Source organism: Orcinus orca, chromosome 2 (assembly GCF_937001465.1).
Source record: "Orcinus orca chromosome 2, mOrcOrc1.1, whole genome shotgun sequence".
Taxonomy (NCBI): domain Eukaryota; kingdom Metazoa; phylum Chordata; class Mammalia; order Artiodactyla; family Delphinidae; genus Orcinus; species Orcinus orca.
The window spans coordinates 137,066,957-137,088,145 of NC_064560.1; the positions used below are offsets into that span (position 1 = coordinate 137,066,957).

At 41.6% G+C, this 21,189-nt stretch overlaps 1 long non-coding RNA gene and 1 other non-coding gene across 3 annotated transcripts in view; one reads left to right on the top strand and one right to left on the bottom strand.

The window, feature by feature from the left end:
* Window positions 1-21,189, bottom strand: part of LOC117198738 (uncharacterized) — a 251,853-nt gene that overhangs the window by 220,116 nt on the left and 10,548 nt on the right. The window lies entirely within an intron of this gene.
* LOC117198743 (U6atac minor spliceosomal RNA) lies at window positions 11,839-11,964 on the top strand. The gene has a single exon (XR_004479977.1). It is a non-coding gene; the product is annotated as a U6atac minor spliceosomal RNA (small nuclear RNA).

The window sequence follows — 21,189 nt, forward strand, 5'->3', positions numbered from 1 at the left end:
GCCATTGAATAAAGCTAGCGCTGTTCGAGTCTCAGCATCAGTTTCATTATTGGCTGTACGAATCTGAGCAGAAAAAGAACCTCCCTGACCCTGACAGAGACAGGGGATCCTGGCCTGGGCTAGGACTCCAGCGCAGGTCCAGGCGAACAATTTGCTAACAGCTGGAAACCTAACCCAAGCTTTGTGCTTCTGGAGGCTAAATTCTAAACCATTAAACCACACAGCCTGAGCCTGCATTTGTTAACCCATCTAGACCTATTGAGTTTTTCCACTGCGATGAGCTAAACCAGGCTTTGAGATGCTGTCCTTAGGCTGGAGGTGGGGAACAAGAGTGAAGTCAAGTAGGCAATTATTACATAAGGACCATTGAAAGAAATTTCTAGGCCCAAGACAAAGCTGCTCCTGCCCAGGTACCACGTCAGCAAACTGAAACTTGGATAACTTTCCTGTCCCGGTAAATGTTCTGCTTGACAGAAACGCAGTCGACCGGGTCAGCCGACCCCCAAGGTCAAGCCAGCTCTGGGCTCTATACTTACTTCTTTGTTCTTCTCACCACAAACAAGGTTGACTATGTGGCCCCAGCCAGAGAGTTTCTATATTTCTCTCCTTGCTCTTGTTTCTTTATCCTATAAGAGCTTCCTATCTCCCACCCCGTTGTGTAGTTCTCTGAATGGAAACTGCCAGCTTTGTGAAATGTTAAAAACAAAAAAACAAAAAAACAAAAAAAGTGTGTTTGCATCACCCAAATGGTCTTCCATAATCAATTTTTTAGAGGCAGGACCAACATGCTGAAGCACGGGAAAGTCAGGATACATCACTCTGTCTTGGGGCGGAGACATTTCCTGTGAAGAGGCCATGGGGAGGAGAGTGGGGCAGGGGCATGTGTAAGGTGTGGGAACAGCACACAGCGTGGCCCAGGGAGAAGAGCGCTTGCGCAGTGTGTTCCAGACCCACAGGCTGGGGTGGGGGGTGGGGGTGAGGGGTGGAGGGGGAGGCCTCTGAGCTGCGCAGGGACACAGGGGCCAGAGCACGAGGGGTTGGGCCTCCTTCCTGGTGCACTGAGGACCGTGGAAGGATGTTAAATAGGGCAGTATCTCGACCAGGTTTGTGCCTTTAAAGTACAACGGTGGCTTCTATGGAAAGAATGGATTGGAAGAGGAGGACCAAAGAAGGATGCGGCAAAAACAGTCAGGAGGCCATTGTGATAGTCTAGTGAGAGGATGGGAGTGATAGACAGAGGGTAGACGGAGGCAGACAGAGTCAAGAGACAGGGAGAGATAGGGACGAGACCTGGTGTCTGACTGACTGGCTCCGAGGGAAAAGAAGAGGTCAAGGAGGCCTCCTTGGTTTCGGATTGGGCAACTGAATGGACAGTGGTGCTGTTTGCTGACACAGGAAACCTGGCAAGAGGAGCAGTGGGGAGGAGGGCAGGTGTACTCCTGTGTTCAGACTGGAGCCCTGAGCTGGAAATGCTGCTCGGCAACTTGGTGGGAACGTCCTGCAGGCAACTGGACACACACTGTGCTTCAGCTGCACAGCTGTGGGCGCACCAGCTTTCCTCCAGTGTGATTGCTGGTCATCTAGAGGCCAGGAGAGGATTGTAGCTTTTCTTTTATTCTCAATGCCTAGGTCACTAGGCCACTGAAATGCTTGATGGGTGGATGAACAGATTGAAGGGGGAATCCACAAGGGAGTAAAGGGAAGGGAGTGAGACAGCTTGGGACCTGGGACCCTTGCTGCAGTGCTTGCACCTGGACACACGTCTCCTCCAGCAACAAAACACAAAGAAACTGTATGGGACTAAAGATAACTGTGTGCACGAGCAGGTGGGGCAGATTCTGGAACAAGAGATACAAAAAGACCAAAAAACCCAACTGCCACTCCTGGAGAGCCCGGAGCACAAACCGGCTCTCAGGAGCCAAAGCAGGGTACTGTGCATGCCCCCGGCACACAGCATCACCAAGGGGTGGGCAGAACACCTCTGGCCCGACCCCTGGACACACCCCTACCCTCACCCCATATAAGGAGCCAGCTCACTTGGGGAAGCGAGCAAGGGAACTCCCTCCTGCGGCCACAGGGGCCCCAATAAAACCTTGCCTGAATTTCTTGTCTGGCCTCTAGTCAATTTCTGTTGATTGGGGAAGGCCAAGAACCCTGGTCGGTATCAGAAGGACAAAGGGAATACGCACCACAACAATCACCAAAAGGCATGAAAAAAAGAGAGACGGAGGTAAGTCTACAAACGACTCTGATGAGTAACAATAAACTGGATTCAGAAATAAGGTCTTTTTCACAAACAGTTTAAAAACTAGTGGAACTAAGAAAGAATGGAATAGAGAGAGTTGATGATTGATGAAGTGTTGAAGGGGCACAGCTGTGTAACAAGAATATATTTCTCTCATATATTTACTGAAAATATGTCAGTAAGAACAAAGCTAGATCACTGGCAGTAATGGAACTAGATAGTTTAAATGAAGTCATGATCAGAGCTGAGACTAGCTGCCCGTGTGCCCAAGGTGTGTTACCCACCCCGCTAAGCCTCATTTGACTATCAAATTCTGACTCCCTAAGGACTCATCTAGAATGTCTCAGCTCTTCAGGCTTTTGTTGGGATGACCTCTGAAGCTACTTTCTAAAGACCAATAATGCATTAATTCCACTTGTCTTCAGAAACTTTGAAAGTGGTAGAGTAAATCAGAAGAAAGTTTCAGAAATAACTTTAGGGTTCAGGAAGGGATAGGAGAGCGCTGGGAAGTGTGAGGAGATCCCAGTGGCACTGGGCCAGAAATGGACCCGTCCAAAGGCATTTAATCGAGGACGGGGAAAGAACAAGATCAGGGTGATGGGCTCCAGGTGCAAAGAATTTAGGGAATCAGCCTTTCTCCCTCATTTTTATTGAGAGGGAAATCAGAGCTCATAAATCTAAACTTATTATTCCTTCATTTAAAACGCTTCAAAGGATTCCCAGTGCCTCTTGGAACAGGTATAAGCTCTTTAGCCTCAGTGAAAGCCCATGTGCCTCCCTTACTTCTCCCCAGTCCTCCACTCCCCATGGTCTGGTTCTTACCTCTGCTGCCTTGTCCAATAGTGAAACTAAGACCAAGCCACACCTGGGAGGGAGCCCTATGCCAGGGCTTTGGGAACTGGACTAGTTTTCTGTTGCTGTAATCAGTACCTCACAAGGCTGTGATCAGGGTGTCAGCCAGGACTGGGCTCTCTTCTGAAGGTTCAGCTGGGGAAGTATGTGCTTCCTCATGCCCGTGGATGTCAGAAGCATTCAGTTTCTTGTGGCCATAGGACTTGTGGCAACTTGCTTGTTCAAAGCCAGTGACAGAGAGAGACTCTAGCAAGACTCTAGCAATATATCCGGGAAAGAAGAAAACTCTAATTTGAAAAAAATCCATGTACCCCAATGTTCACAGCAGCACTATTTACAACAGCCAAGATATGGAAACAACCTACATGTCCATTAACAGATGAATGGATAAAGGAGATGTGGTATATATACACAATGGAATACTACTCAGCCATAAAAAAGAATGAAATAATGCCATTTGCAGCAACATGGATGGACCTAGAGGTTATCATGCCAACTGAAGTAAGACAAATATCATATGATACCACTTATGTGTGGAATCTAAAAAATGATACAAATAGATTTAGTTACAAAACAGAAATAGACTCACAGACATAGAAAACAAGCTTATAGTTAACAAAGGGGAAAGGGGAGCAGGGATAAATTAGGAGTTTGGGATTAACAGATACACACTACTATATATAAAATAAGCAACAAGGACCTACTGTATAGCACAGGGAGCTATATTCAATACCTTGTAATAACCTATAACAGGAAATAATCTGAAAAGAATGTGTGTGTGTGTGTGTAGTGTGTGTAACCAAATCACTTTGCTGTACACCTGAAACTATCACAACATTGTAAGTCAACTATACTACAATTTAAAAAAATGGATGCTACAATCTTATATAATCACATAAACACAATCATATACATCCCATTGCCTTTCCATATTCCACTGGTTAAAATCAAGTCACAGGTGCTGCCACACTCAACAGGAAAGGATTATATGAGGGTGTGAACATCAGTAGGTGGGGACAGCAGGGCTATTTTATTCTGCCTGCCCACAGGGTCTATGGCCTGCAGGCTACCTGCTGCAACAAAGCTCTGGAGAGTCTTCCCACCAGGGGTGCTTGGAGTGGAAGGAGGAGACAGAATATGGAAGGAGAAGACATTTTCCAACACAAACATGAATCACAGTGCTTTAAAGATTATTTCTTTTTGTCTCTTACTAGACCTGAAAGTCTTTGGGGGAGGTATCATATTTTTGATACCAAATCTAGCATCATGCCTGGCACACAGCATTCCTTCCATACAGATTTGTGCCTGAATAGGCAGACTGGGTTTTGGATATACAGGTATCAATAACAAAATCTATACGGTTTGCCTGAATCCCAGTAGAGATTTTCCGTGCACTTGTCTTCAACTATTTCTCTCCCATAAGGTTTGTAGAAACTCTGATAATTATTTTGTCCATCACAACCCTAGGATATAAGCATAGTTCAGAATATAAACTGCCTCATACGTCCTATCTTTTATATGTTAAACATTCCTATTTATGAAGGAATATTCTAGTTAATGTTTCCTTGATCACAAACAAACTTGTGTCAAGACACACTACACTACAGATTTGGTCAAATTATTAACGAGCTGGGGAGGGGGTGGGAGGATTTTTATTTTACTTTGCCAGCTCACACGTTCCTTGGAGATGATAATCCTTTATATCATCACCTAAATTCCCAATGACGAGATACATGCGAAAGCCCTTACATTATGAACCTTTGCAGGGAGGAATGAGAGCTATGTCTCTACAGATTTTCTTGAGCTATTTCCAGGTACAAAATAAGTAGAGAGAAAACCCATTGACTTAACTTTCTATGTTGGATGTTTAATACATTAAATATTCTACCCAAATGCTTAATTTGTTGGTTCCTTCCGGGCATGTGCCCAATTAAATGTCTATTACATGGTACCCATGTAATGCCAATTGGTTCAATCCCATTGCTACCTTACAAACCAATAGATGAATATGGTTTTCAGGAGTGTAAGATGTGAATAGCGTCATGCAATCGCATGACAAGTCTTACAAATTAAAAAATGCTTATATACCATTACATTTCTTTAGCTCCTGGGAAATCAAGTAAATTGAAAACCCACATTCGCATGTGGCAAAAATATTCTTCGTGTGCGCCAAATTCCACCTGAAACCAAAAGGACTCACTTCCCTCCCCCATCCCAGAGTTCCAGCAGAATTCTTCATATTTGTTAAGGTATACAAAACAAAACAAAAATTCCTGCCCACATGAATTTGACAATCTAAAAGGAAAGACATAAGATATACTATTAATAAATATTGAACAACTCAACTGCTGTTAAGCATTATGATAGGCTGAAAACTGTCCCTCTAAAACTATCTATACCCTAACCTCTGGACTCTGTGAATACTAACTTACATGTAAACAAGGAGTGTTGCCCACCATCAAGCCAGCAGCCACTGCAGACCCCCTGCCTCTACCCATGGTATACCCTGAGGGGATTCAGGATGGAGAAAAACAGGATACTGGCCAGAGATAGTTAGGATGCATATCAAAGGAATACTTTCAATGAGAACAGACTTTTGCATCTTCCCATACAAAGAAAAGCACTAAAATCATTAACTAGAGATGGCTGTTTTTTGTGATTACCAGTAATCTTTTGATGTTCAACTACAAGTTTTTTTGTTTTTGTTTTTTCTCCAGCAAAAGCTCCTATATATCCCGGCTCCACCCTTACTTCTTTGGAACAGTTCCTCAGAGCTATCTGAAAATCTTCCCAACTATAATCCTCAGTAAGATCCTCAAATAAAGCATAACTTGCAACTTTTAGGTTTTGAGTTTTCTTTCAGTTGACAATGGCAAAAAAAGGACTGAAGCTGTGAGTCCACAAGGATCTTGATATAAGAGATTATCCTGGATTATCCAAGTATTTTAAATGCAATTGCATGTATCCTTATAAAAAGGGAGGCAGTGGGAGATTTGACACAGACACACAAACAGAAGAAAAAGCAATGTGACCACAGAAGCAGAGATTAGAGTAAAACAACCACAAGCCAAGGACTGCAGGCAGCCCCCAGAAGCTGGAAGAAGAAAGGAATGAATTCTTCCCTAAAGCCTCAAGAAGGAGCGTGACCCTGCCAACACTTTGATTTCAACCTGGAGAAAATGATTTTTTTTAAAGATAAAAATAGGGGCTTCCCTGGTTGCACAGTGGTTGAGAATCTGCCTGCCAATGCAGCAGACACGGGTTCGAGCCCTGGTCTGGGAGGATCCCACATGCCGCAGAGCAACTGGGCCCGTGAGCCACAATTACTGAGCCTGCGCGTCTGGAGCCTGTGCTCCGCAACAAGAGAGGCCGCAATAGTGAGAGGCCCGCGCACCGCGATGAAGAGTGGCCCCCGCTTGCCACAATTAGAGAAAGCCCTCGTACAGAAACGAAGACCCAACACAGCCATAAATTAATTAATTAATTAATTTAAAAAAATACTAGAACGGCTCCAGCAGAAATGGGGTGTGCCCCACTTAACATTCTGGGTTTTAAAAAAAAAAAAAAAAAAAGATAAAAATAGCTTATACTTGAATGAAGGTGAATGAAGGTGAGCTGAGCCTGGGCAGGTAACTGTAGCCCCTGAGCCACTACACATCAACAAAGACCCAGGCTTTGCAGCCCAGCTCTGCTGCTGCAAGTCCCAGGGGACACATATGACAAACATTCCTGGCAAGTAATTTGGTCGATAAATCGAGGTTCAAGGAATAAAAGGAAAATAAGATTTTCCATCCTCACGTATTGCATGGGCAACTTCAAGGATTCTTAGTGAAGAGAATACTGTTGTTAAGGACAAGGAGAAAATATTTTGATTATAAATGTTAACTGACTAGACAGAATAGCCAAGTGAAAGATCTCTAGCAGATGTTCTTGTGTTAAAGAAGAGTGACTATTTTCAGAGGACCACCAATAAAGCAACACTGAAGAGAAATATAAGAATACGAATTTAACAGTGAGATCAATCACAAGCATCCAGTAGGTGTTTCAATCATATTGTAAGTGAATTCAGCTGGATTTGCAGGATTCTGCAGTAACCTTTGCAACACTGAAGGAAGTGACATACTTAGGGCTCAAGTTTCACAGTTGATCTCTGAGTAGTATAGATGACAGTTCCTACATCCCAGGATTGTTGGGAGGATTAAATGAGGTAAATACGTAAGAACCTCTGGCCATCACCTGTCCTTGGGAGGCCAGGGCGTACATAGCACCCTCACCCTCTTCCTCTTCTTTCTTCTCCTCCTCTTCCACCATGAGCCACAGGCCCTAAAGGTCTAGCTCCACCTACCCCTGTGATTTCATTTCCACCCAACTTTCCTCCTACCGACTATGCTCCAGATTCACTGACCTTCTTTCTGTCCCTTGAACACACCCTACTTGCTCTCACTTGAGGGCTTCTGCTCAAGCTGGAAAGCTCTCGCTCCAGATCTTGGCATGGAGGATTCCCTCTCTTCATTCAAGTCTGAGCTCAAAGGCCATCTTCTCAAAGATGCTTTCCACAGCCGCCACATTAAATGCCTCCCAGTAGTTCATCCTCAATCACAGCATCCTATTTTATTTTCTTTATCACACTGAATTTCTGGAATGACCTTATGGATCTAAGTCCTGTCTCTTCCCACTAGTGACAAAAACCTTGTCTGTCATATCTCTTGCTTCTCACTCAGCACCTAGAACAGTACCTGGTACAGAGTAGTGGCAGTAAATAAATACCTGATGCAGTTAATCATTATCAGTGTATAAAGTATGTACACACAGTTATTCTAGGTGTAGGTATTCTGTGTGTGTGTGTGTGTGAGAGAGAGAGAGAGATGAGAGATGGAGACAGAGAGAGAGAAGCAGAAAGAGAGAATGTAAATGAGTTGAGGAAGAGAATAAGCACCAAGTCACATGCACCAGTTTAAACCCAACTTTGCCACTTGAACCATGTGATTGTAGGTAAAATAACTAGGCTTTCTATGCTGTTTCTTGTCTGTCATTGAAGGGTGATAGTGATCTCTCTAGTATTAGGAGAATTCAATGAAATGCTCCAAGTCAAGCACTTAACATAATGCTGGATATAACATACTAAGCTCTTAATAACTATTAACATGTATTTCCTGTCAAACAAAATTATTATCCCTTGGTACATAATGTAATACCCCACCCATCCTTAGCAAGCTATCATGACTACAGCAGCATAATCTTTAAAAAAAACAAAACCATATTCTAGGATATCCAGTTATAATAATGAAGAGTCACCAGGGCCCTGATATTTACCAAAGTGGAAGGTCATAACTAGTCTAATGTTAAAAATTCTTCAGAGGGGGAGGAGATCAAGATGGTGGGGCAGAAGGACGTGTAGCTCACCTCCCCGCACAAACACATCAAAAATACATCTACATGTGGAAAAATTCTCACAGAATACCAGCTGAAAGCTGGCAGGAGATCTCTTATACAACTAAAACTATAAGAAAGATCCCCATGTAACCAGGTAGGGCAAAAAGGAAAAAAAAAAAGGAATTTGGACAGGACGTGCACCCCTGGGAAGGCACTGTGAAAAAGGAAAGTTTCCCTCACCCTGGGAACCTCCTTCTCAGTGGCTGGGTGCTGAAACTCAGGCTTCAGCAGACAGATCCAGGGAGAGGACTCAGTTTGGCTGCATGAAGACAGCCCGAAAGGCCTGGAGGGTGGTCCAGGCCAACAGAGTGGGTGTGTGCAGGATGGACCTGAGTCTGCCACAGGAACCTCACTATCAGCATGCTCGTGGTGGGGTGCAGCTTTGGTTTCAGCGGACTTCGGGAGCTTGCCCTCACGGGAGGCAGGGTTGACGTCTGAGCTGACTGTCAATGCTCCCACAGTGGGGATAGGTCCAGGGGCTACACTAGCAGCAGCAGACTGTGAGTGCGCAAACCAGGTGGCAGGAGGTGTCACAGAGTTGCATGTCCCAGTGACAGCCCCTGGGGAGAAACACACAGTGGCTCCTTTCCCAGCAGGAGCACTCCAGTCCTGTCTATCTCACACCACAGTACACCTCACCCCAAACTGCATCCGGGGGTTTCTACTCCAAGAACTGGGGAGCAGAGCCTGCCCCTGACAGAGCTGTGACAGCCACAGAGCAAAGAGGAGGCCCTGCCCAACATCCAGTGCAGACTCCAGTCACCACAACACCAAACACACCCCTATCAAGGGGACAACAGACACACACTGAGGAAAAGCATGGCAGGCATCTATACCAAAAATAGCCCTTGCACAAAAAATACCGGACTCACACAGTTCACACAGGGATGTTCCCACATAAAAACAGCCCTTCAAGACCACTGTAGATAACTGTTCCTCCTAAATTCATAGAGTCAGAGAAATTTAAGTAAAATGAAACAGAGGAATTACTCCCAACTAAAAGAACAAGAGAAATCCCTTGAAAGAACAATGAAACAGATCTCTCTAGTCTACCAGACCCTGAGTTCAAAAAAGAGGTAGTAAAAATGCTAAAGGAATTAACAGAGACTGTCAAAAGAAATGCAGATCATTGTAACAGGAACTAGAACCTATAAAGAGGAACCATTCAAAATTAGACAACTCAATTTCTGAGATAAAAACTGAGCTAAAGGCAATGAATAACAGCCTAAATAATGCAGAACAAATAAGTGATCTGGAAGACAGAATAATGGAAATCACCCCATCAGAACAGCAGAAAGAAAGACAAGTGAAAAGAAAGAAAAGAAAGCAACATATGAGATCTATGGGAGAACATAAAGCATGCCAACCTATGCACAATACGGGCTCCAGAAAAAGGAGAAAGAGAAAAGGAATCAAAGGTGTATTTGAAGAAATTATGGCTGAAAACCTCCCTGATCTAAAGAAGGAGACAGATATCCAAGTACGGGAAGCACAGAGGCTCCCCAATAAAAGGAGCCCAAAGAGACCCACACCAAGATGTATCATAATTAAAATGGCAAAAATTAAAGATAAAGAGAGGATTCTAAAGGCAGCAAGAGAAAAACAAAGAGTCAGTTACAAGGGAACCCCCATAAGGCTATCAGCTGATTTCTCTACAGAACATTTTTCAGGCCAGAAGGGAGGAGCAAAATATATTCAAAGTGCTGAAAGGGAAAAACCTGAAACCAAGGATACTCTACCCAGCAAGACTATCACTTAGAATAGGAGAGATAAAGAATTCCTCAGAGAAGCAAAAACTAAAAGAATACAGCAATACTAAAACTGAAAGAAATAGTGAAGGTTCTTCTCTAAATAGAAAAGAAGCAAGATTCTATAGGAAAGGGAAAATCACAATACAAAAGGCAAATATTTAAAAGGATTGAAGATCACTTAAACAAGCTAGTACATAGACTTTAAAAAAAAATCAAAAAAAATTCTGAAAGCAATTATAACTACAACGAACAGCAAAAGTATAAACGTGAAGATGTAAAATAGGACATCAAGATCACAAAACATAGGTGAGGGGAATAAGAAAATGTAGATCTTTGAGAATGTGTTGGGAACTTCCCTGGTGGTGCAGTGGTTAAGAATTCACCTGCCAATGCAGGGGACACGGGTTCGATCCCCGGTCCGGGAAGATCTCACATGCCACGGAGCAACTAAACCTGTGCACCACAACTACTGAAGCCTGAGTGCTCTAGGGCCTGCATGTCACAACTACTGAGCCCACATGCTGCAACTACTGAAGCCCACGTGTTCTAGGGCCTGTGTGCCGCAACTACTGAGCCAGGGTGCTGCAACTACTGTAGCTCACACACCTAGAGCCTGTGCTCCACAACAAGAGAAGCCACTGAAATGAGAAGCCCACGCACCAGTACGATGAGTAGCCTCCACTCACCACAACTAGAGAAAGCCCACGCACAGCAATGAAGACCCAACACAGCCAAAAAAAAGAATGTGTTTGAACTTATATGACTATCAGTCTAAAGCAAGTAGATATAGTTATGGGTTAACATACTTGAAAACCAGGCTAATCACAAATCAAAAATATATAAAAGATTCACAAAAAACAAAAAGAAAGAAACTCAAGCACAATTTTTAAAAAAACCCATCAACCTACAAAATGGAAAAGCAAAAAAAAAAAAGAACAAAGAAGAAATACAAAATCAAATGGAAAACAAGGTTTAAAATGGCAATAAATACATACTTATCATAATTACTTTAAATGTCAATGGAATAATGCTCCAATCAAAAGACACAGAATGGCAGACTGGATAATAAAACAAGATCTACCTAATTAAAATTCAGGAGAGGAAAAAAATATTCAGCAAACAATTCAGGTGAGTATCTCAAAACATTACTCTGCCTCACCACCATAAGTCATGCTGCCTCAGGCTCCCTGGTGCTATCATATTAAAATTTTCTAAGAACTAGTGGGAAAGAGTTTTAGCAAGATACCCAAGACAGTCTGACTTAAAGTGTGAATCCTTTGTGCCTACATGGACACACAGACATACACACACAGACAATTTTGGAACAATATTTGTGTTTGCATATGTATAAAATTTTTGAAGATCTATTTCATAGCTTTTTGGAAATATTTCCCAAAGTAAGGGCAATATCACATTGGTTTTAAAATACAGTCCATCAGAAGAAAGTGTATGCTGTTACTTTAAATCTCATTCCAGAAGGTTAGTTGCGCTGTTCAGGAATTATACCTCAGTCAATTACTGTCAGCTAAACATTTCATCAAAAAATTCTCTATTCCAGTGTTGTATAAAAGGAGACAAGTTTAGCACTCCCCTTGACAACAATGGAAGAGGCCCTTGGGCCTGACAACATGCATATGGTTAAGGCATTTCCACCTACTTAGTGGCATCTAACCATTGTTTTTTATCCAAATTGGAAGGGAAGAGGTAAAATTGTCACTATTTGCAGATGACATGATACTATATATAGAAAACCCTAAGGACTTCACACAAAAACTACTAGATCTAATAAATGAATTCAGCAAAGTAGCAGGATACAAGATTAACATTCAGAAATCAGTGCGTTTATTTACACTAACAATGAAATATCAGAAAAAGAATGTAAAAAAAAATACCTTTTAAAATTGCACTAAGAAAATAAAATACCTAGGAATAAACCTTTCCAAGGAGGTGAAAGACTTATTTGCTGAGAACTATAAAAACATTAATAAATTAAAGAGGATTTAAAGAAATGGAAAGATATCTCATGTTCTTGGGTTGGAAGAGTTAACATTGTTAAAATGGCAATACTGCCCAAAGCAATCTACAGATTTAATACCACCCCTATCAAACTATCCATGACATTTTTCACAGAACTAGAACAAATAATCCTAAAATTTATATAGAACCATAAAAAACCCAGAATTGCCAAAGTAATCCCAAGGGGGGAAAAAGAAAGCAGGAGGCATAAATCTCCCAGACGTCGGACAATACTACAAAGCTACAGTAATCAAAACAGTGTGGTACTGGTACAAAAACAGACATACAGATAAGTGGAACAGAACAGAGAGCCCAGAAACAAACCCACACACCTCCAGTCAATTATTCTTTGAAAAAGGAGGCAAGAATATAAAATGGGAAAAAAGTCTCTTCAGCAGGTGGTGCTGGGAAAGTTGGACAGCTGCATGTAAATCAATGAAGTTAGAACACACCCTCACACTATGCACAAAAATAAACTCAAAAGGCTTAAAGACTTAAATATAAGACCTGACACTATAAAATTCCCAGAAGAGAGAATAGGCGAAACATTCTCTGACATAAATTGTACCAATGTTTTCTTAGGTCAGTCTCCCAAGGCAATAGAAATAAAAACAGAAATAAACAAATGGGACTTAATCAAACTTACAAGCTTTTGCACAGCAAAGGAAACCATAAAACAACCAAAAATACAACCTATGGAATGGGAGAAAATATTTGTAAACGATGTGCCCAAAAAGGACTTAATCTCCAAAATAAACAGCTCACGCAGCTCAACAATAACAACAAAAACAAACCAATCAAAAAAAATGGGCAGAAGACCTTAATAGACATTTCTCCAAAGCAGACATACAGATGGCCAGTAGACACATGAAAAGATGCTCAACATCACTAATTACTAGAGAAATGCAAATCAAAACTACAATGAGGTACCACTTCACACAGGTCAGAATGGCCATCATTAAAAAGTCTACAAATAACATATGCTAGAGAAGGTGTGGAGAGAAAGGAATCCTCCTACACTGTTGGTGGGAATGTAAGTTGGTACAGCCACTATGGAAAACAGTATGGAGCTTCCTCAGAAAACTAAAAATAAAGGTACCATATTATCCAACAATCCCATTTCTGGACATATACCTGAACAAAACTATAATTCAAAAAGATACATGCACCCCAGTGTTCATAACAGCACTATTCACAATAGCCAAGACATGGAAACAACCTAAATGTCCATTGACAGATGAATGGATAAAGAAGACGTGGTACATATATACAATGGCTTACTACTCAGCCATAAAAGAGAATGAAATAATGCCATTTGCAGCAACATGGATGCAACTACAGATTATCATATTAAGTGAAGTAAGTCAGAAGGAGAAAGACAAATACCATATGATATCACTTATATGTGGAATCTAAAATATGGCACAAATGAACTTATCTACAAAACAGAAACAGACTCACAGACATAGAGAACAGACTTGTGGTTGCCAAGGGGGAGGGAGAGGGATGGACTGGGAGTTTGGGGTTAGTAGATGCAAACTATTACATTTAGAATAGATAAACAACAAGGTTCTACTATATAGCACAAGGAACTCTATCCAGTCTCCTGGGATAAAGCATAATGGAAAAGAGTATTAAAGAAAGAATGCTGCTTCCATGTCTTGGCTATTGTAAACAGCACTGCAATGAACACTGGGGTGCATGTATCCTTTCGGACCATGTTTTTCTCTGGGTATATGCCCAGGAGTGGGATTGCAGGATCATATGGTAGCTCTATTTTTAGTTTCTTAAGGAACCTCCATACTGTTTTCCATAGTGGCTGCACCAATTTACATTCCCACCAACAATATAGGAGGGTTCCCTTCTCTCCACACCCTCTCCAGCATTTATTGTTTGTGGATTTTTTGATGATAGCCATTCTGACAGTTGTGAGGTGATATCTCACTGTAGTTTTGATTTGCATTTCTCTAATAATTAGTGATGCTGAACATCTTTTCATGTGCCTCTTGGCTGTCTGTATGTCTTCTTTGGAGAAATGTCTGTTTAGGTCATGGAATCAACCTAAATGTCCAACGACAGAAGAATGGATAAAGAAGATGTGGTACATATATACAATGGAATATTACTCAGCCATTAAAAAGAATAAAATAATGCCATTTGCAGCAACATGGATGGATCTAGAGATTGTCATACTGAGTGAAGTCAGACAGAGAAAGAGAAATATCACTTATGTGCAGAATCTTAAAAAATGAAACAAATGAACTTATTTACAAAACAGAAACAGACTCACAGACGTAGAGAATGAACTTATGGTTATGGGGGGATGGGTGAGGAGTAGGGATAGTTAGGGAGTTTGGGATTGACATGTACACACTGATATATAAATATATATATTTATTTATTTATTTGCGGTACGCAGGCCTCTCACTGTTGTGGCCCCTCCCATTGCGGAGCACAGGCTCGAGACGCACAGGCTCAGCGGCCATGGCTCACAGGCCTAGCCGCTCCGTGGCATGTGGGATCTTCCCGAACCGGGGCACAAACCCGTGTCCCCTGCATCGGCAGGTACTCTCTCAACCACTGCGCCACCAGGGAAGCCCCACACTGCTATATTTAAAATGGATAACTAGGGGACTTCCAAGTGGTGCTGCGGTTAAGGATCCGCCTACCATTGCAGGGGACACGGGTTCAAGCCCTGGTCCAAGAAGATCCTACATGCTGTGGAGCAACTAAGCCTGTGCACCACAACTACTGAGCCTACGTGCCACAACTACTGAAGCCCGCACGCATAGAGCCCGTGCTCCCCAACAAGAGAAGCCACTACAATGAGAAGCCCGCGCACTGCAAAGAGTACCCCCCACTCACCGCAACTAGAGAAAGCCCACGTGCAGCAATGAAGACCCAACGCAACCAAAAATAATTAACTAATTTTAAAAATGATATTAAAAAATAAATAAATAAATGGATAACCAACAAGGACCTAGTGTATAGCACAGGGAATTCTGCTCAATATTATGTAACAACCTAAATGGGAAAAGCATTTGAAAAAGAATAGATACATGTATATGTATAACTGAATCACTTTGCTGTACACCTGAAACTAACACAACATTGTTAATCAACTATACTCCAATATAAAATAAAAAGTTTAAAAAAAAGAATGTATATGTGTATAACTGAGTCACTTTGCTGTGCAGCAGAAATTAGTACAACATTGTAAATCAACTATACTTCAATAAAAATAATAAAATAAGTCTCTCTTCCAGAAGTAGCTACTACAAGCTCTTTAGTTATCTCTTTCTCATCAATTTCAGACATTTTGCTAAGATAATGGATGTTCAAATTATGTTTTCGTTAGTAAAAGTAATCGTATCCAATATATGTGCAGTAGCTTAACTATTTTAGAGATATTTCCACCCCTAAAATGAATAGGGTTTAAGAATTTGGAACTATGCTGTCCAATATGGTAGCCACAAGACACATGAGCTATTTAGCATATGAAATATTGCTAGTTCAACATGTTAAAATGATAATATTTTGGATAAACCAGGTCATATATTATTCAAATTATACTGTTTTTCATTTTTAAATATGGCTCACATTATACGTTGCCACTGGACATCACTGGTCTAAAGACCCTTCAACTGTGCTGATGATGGTACTCTGGGTTTGATCCTTAAATGGTCTTCGGTCTTTGTCACTGATTCCATAGATTCCATGCTTCCACCATAACTGACAGGGTTAGCTGAATCCTGTCACTGGAATAGTGACTCAGGCATCATGCATTATGGTAGGCATGGGATGCATAGAACAGACATCAAAATAATCAAACTATTGACCTTCATAGAATTCACAGAAAAGGTGTTTTGTGTCATGACCATATGACAAAATCTGTTCTGAAAGCTTGCTGTCATTATAACCTGGTAGTAAAGTTGCAAAGAAATAGCTAAACCTCACCTACTCTAGAATACTGCCTTTTTCATATTATCTTATTTTCTCTTACTGAGTTATAGTTGTTTTACAATATTATACAATTTTACATATTATATGTACGACTTAGTGATTCACAATTTTTAAAGGTTATACTCCATTTACAGTTATAATGGTTATATTTCCTGTACTGTACAATCTATCCTTGTAGTTTATTTATTTTACACATAATAATTTGTACCTCTTAGTCCCCTATCCTTATATTGCCCCTCCCACCTCCCCTCTCCCCACTGGTAACCATTAGTTTCTTCTCTATATCTGTGAGTCTGATTCTTTTTTGTTATATTCGCTAGTTTTATTTTTTAGATTCCACATGTAAGTGATATCATACAGTATTTGTCTTACTCTATCTGACTTATTTCACTTAGCACAATGCCCTCCAAGTCCAGCCTTGTTGTTGCAAATGGAAAATGTTCATTCTTTTTTATGTATGGGTGAGTCATATTCCATTGTATATGTATACACCACAACTTCTTTATCCATTCATCTGTTGATGCACACTTCGGTTGCTTCCATATTTTGGCTATTGTAAATAATACTGCTATGAACATTGAGGTACATGTATCTTTTTGTTTTTTTCTGTTTTTTTGTTTTGTTTTGTTTTATTTTATTTATTTATTTTTGGCTGTGTTGGGTCTTCGTTGCTGCGCGTGGGTCTTTCTCTAGTTGCAGCGGGCAGGGGCTACTCTTTGTTGTGGTGCGCAGGCTTCTCATTGAGGTGGCTTCTCTTGTTGCAGACCACGGGCTCTAGGCACGCAGGCTTCAGTAGTTGTGGCTTGCAGTCTCAGTAGTTGTGGCTCGCGGGCTCTAGAGTAGTTGTGGCGCATGGGCTTAGTTGCTCCACAGCATGCGGGATCTTCCCGGACCAGGGCTCGAACCCGTGTCCCCTGCACTCGCAGGCAGATTCTTAACCACTGCACCACCAGGGAAGCCACATGTATCTTTTTGAATTAGTGTTTTCACTTTCTTTGGATACATACCCAGGAGTAGAATCGCTGGATTATATAGTAGTTCTATTTTTAGTTTTTTTGAGGAAACGTTTTACTGTTTTCCACAGTGGCTGCACAATTTACATTTCCACCAATAGTGTAGAAGGGTTCTCTTTTCTCCACATCCTCACCGACATTTGTTCTTTTTGATGATAGCCATTCTGACAGGTGTGAGGTGATATCTCATTTTGATTTTGAGTTTGCAGTTCTCTGATAATTAATGACGTTGAGCATTTTTTCATGTGCCTGTTGGCCATCTGTATTTCTTCTTTGGGAAAATGTCTATTTCGTCTTCTGCCCATTTTTTAATCAGCTTCTATGGTTTTTTTGGATGTTGAGTTGTATGAGCTGTTTATATATGGTGTATATTAACCAAGAAAGAGGAAGATGTAGAATCCAGGAAGCAAGGGATGCAGCTCAGGGAAGAAGCGCTGGGAATGCCAGGTTAGTGGTGAAAGGAGATCTGCTCATCCAAGGATGACCACTGTACTGCTGGCCTGTCCAGATGGGAGCCCATGGACAATTACTTTTGGGAGGTCTGTCTCCCAAAGAAAGAAGTGATTACTTAAATATCTTCAGACACATTGAGAGGAGATTTATCCTTCTGTTGGAGTGTTTAGAGGCTCATAGAAAATTAAAAGTAACAATTATTAACTCAAGGGAAAACAAAGTTATACAAGCATGAAAATGCAATCAGAGAATACTGCATGGCTTGGCTCGATTAACATTTCCATAGGCTTAATAATAATTGATCCTTGGGCTAGTCAAAAGGCATGATATAAATTTGCTGAGAGGATGGGTAGAGGGTAAGTATGGGGTATAATAGTAACGATTGGGGGAGTGGGAGCATTATATAAAATCATTTTAAAAGTGGGAAGCCAATAATATTCCAAACTTAAATCAAGTAGGAAATAGCAGTATAAACATGCCATCTAGAAATATGGGAGTAAATATCCAAAGAAACAGCTTTAAAGTAAAAAAATAATTACCTTTTGTAAGTATGAATGTACTTTTTTTTAGAGACTATTTGACTAAAACTACGCCAATATAATCAATTAAATATAGTTCTATTAAAAAAAAACTTTAAAGGGAAACTGAGCAAGCTAGTATCTAGCTAGCAGAAAAGAAGACAGTTCAGCTCAATCCTGTTATGTTTAAAGTAAAATGCTTGACCACAGAGCTTCCCATCCGGTGGGAGAGATGGACCCCAGCTTGGAATGGTGCCTGTGAAAAATCAGAGAGGTCAATTTTTTTTCAGCTGTAAACAAGAATTTGGATTTTATTTTATTTTTAATTTTTAAATTTTTGGGGCTGTGTTGGGTCTTCGTTGCTGTGCTCGGGATTTCTCTAGTTGTGACGAGCAGGCGCTACTCTTCGTTGCAGTCCACAAGCTTCTCATTGTGGTGGCTTCTCTTGTTGTGGAGCATGGGCTCTACGTGTGCTGGCTTCAGTAGTTGTGGCTCACCGGCTCTAGAGTGCAGGCTCAGTAGTTGTGGCGCCCAGGCTTAGTTGCTCCACGGCATGTGGGATCCTCCCAGACCAGGGCTCAAACCCGTGTCGCCTGCATTGGCAGGCGGATTCTTAACCACTGTGCCACCAGGGAAACCTCAGAATTTGGATTTTAGCAGGCTGGTAGGGGAGAAAGAAAAAGAAAGAAAGAAAGCAATTCTGGAGAGAAAGAAGAGCATGAAAGAAGGAATGGCTTGTCAATGAGCATGGCAAGTGGCCAGACCCTAAGGACTTCAGCCTGGCTGGAAGAGTGTTGAGCTGTGGAGTAACATTAGGAAGTGGGGGGTTGGTGGGGATTGGAGCCAGATTCCAGTCTAAAGAATTTGCCAACACCAGGTCTCTCAGCTAACGCCTCATCTGTGTCTCCTGGATGCCGGTATCTCAGAGCCATGCACGGACCAGAAACTTAATCACTAAGCCTCTGAAATTAGATTATTGCAGACACCTGACCTCATCTTCCCTCATCCTTAAGTTTTTCATCGTCTCCTTGCCCCCAACGTGAGGAATTAATTATAAGACTATCAAAATTCCAGCAGGATGAATTCTCAGCCTTCACACGTCTTCCACATCCAAGTCAGGGCCCCCATAGGGAAGGAGTAGACTTGGAATGGGGCTATCTGAGTAGAGAGGCTTAACAACTTTGAGCCCCCAATTTCCCAGAATCCTTTGGCCTGTACAAGCAGCTCATTTCCTTTATTAGAGGATAACAATTACCCCTTGTTTGAAGATAATGCAGGATCTTCTGCAGCGGCAGGTACCTTATAGGACAATGTTTGCCCTCCTCAAGACCTGCCCCATCCTGGACCAAGATTGGGGTCAAGTGTGAGCATGGCCCAACGGGAGAAGTCCAGGCCTGCCGAGGGATTATACACTGAAGGGGCTGCAGGAGCTAACAAAGATATATCAACAGCAAGGGGTAGAATTTGCCTGGACACAGATCTTGAAGGTCTTGAATCAAGGGGAGTAGAAAATAAAGCTGGATAATCACCAGTATGGGGGGACTCTTCCATGACACGACTTAACATCCTGATAAGGCCCCAGGGCTTTTCCTAACTCCCTGTTAGGATAGCTCTTAGAAGCCTGACCCACTTAAATGAAGAACAGATACAAGAGCTACTGTGGCAAAGTATGGAGGGAGGATTACAAGGCTCGGAGGAATGGCCAAGCTGGAATGGATTTATTATCATCCATATACGAGAAAACCCGCTATATTTCTTGGGAGAGCCCAGAGGTCATTCTGGTTATCGCAACAATATGAAGTGTGCTGGGGAGGGCGTGTCACTGGCATCATTAAGAAGCTTCTTAACTGCTGTCCTCTGTAAACTGTCCTCTATAGGTAGAAGGTGCTGCTTCAATACTGGACTCCTTACAAGCTATGGGGATCCTAGAAGCCCAAAATAGCAGAGGCCTGAGAGCAGCACTTACTTGCCAGAAGCTAGGTGGTCATGATTACCACCATGGGCAGCAAAGTCAGAATGGTGGCCAGTGGTAGCTGACCTCCAGGGTGCTATAGGACATGATGTTCACAGAAGCAAGATATATAAATAGCCCAGAGATTATTGCTTAATAATATTCAGCAATACCAAGAACGTATGAGCAGAAGGCTGAGATCAGCTGTCCCAGAAGAAAGTCATGAGCCTTTGCCCCATTTCCAAACCCAAGTCAGTTCTCAGATCCAGAATCCAATGATTGAAAGAGAGGAGACAGAAAAATTGGGGACAATTTGAGGATCTAAATAATGACAGTAAGAGATTATAACACTAAATAAAGTAAAAACCCATAGGGGCTACAATGATATAAATAAATAAGGGAGAAGGGAAAGCTCTTTCTTGCCGTAGAAAGCCAATAGAAGGAATAATGAAATCAGAAACCACCATTCAACAAGCACCTTGACTCAGGCAAGAATAACCAATGATAGCTAAAATAGTGCATGAAAATGTGGTAAGAAAATAGGAGCTAACATTCACATACTCTCAAGTATCACCCCCACGAGATACTTATTAATCGCAGAATGTAAAATAGTAATAATGGTAACCTGGCAGGTACCATTTTAGCCAAATCATCAAACTTAACGTCGCCAGGATGTTCAGTAGTAGTTCTGCCAAAAATGGGTAATTTGAATCTGACCATGAGGGAAACCAACCCACATTGAAGGACACGCTACAATATAATCGGGCTGTACTCTTCAAAAATGTCAATTTCATGAACTACGAAGACAGACTTGGCAACTGTTGTAGATCAGTGGAGACCAAAGAAACAGGACAGCTGAGACCAATGCTTGACCCTGGATATCCTTTTAATATAAAGGATGTTATTGAGACAATTGGTAAAATCTGAGTAAGGTCTATAGTTTAGGTAATAGTACTATATCAATGTGAATTTGGGGGTCTTGATTATTATACTA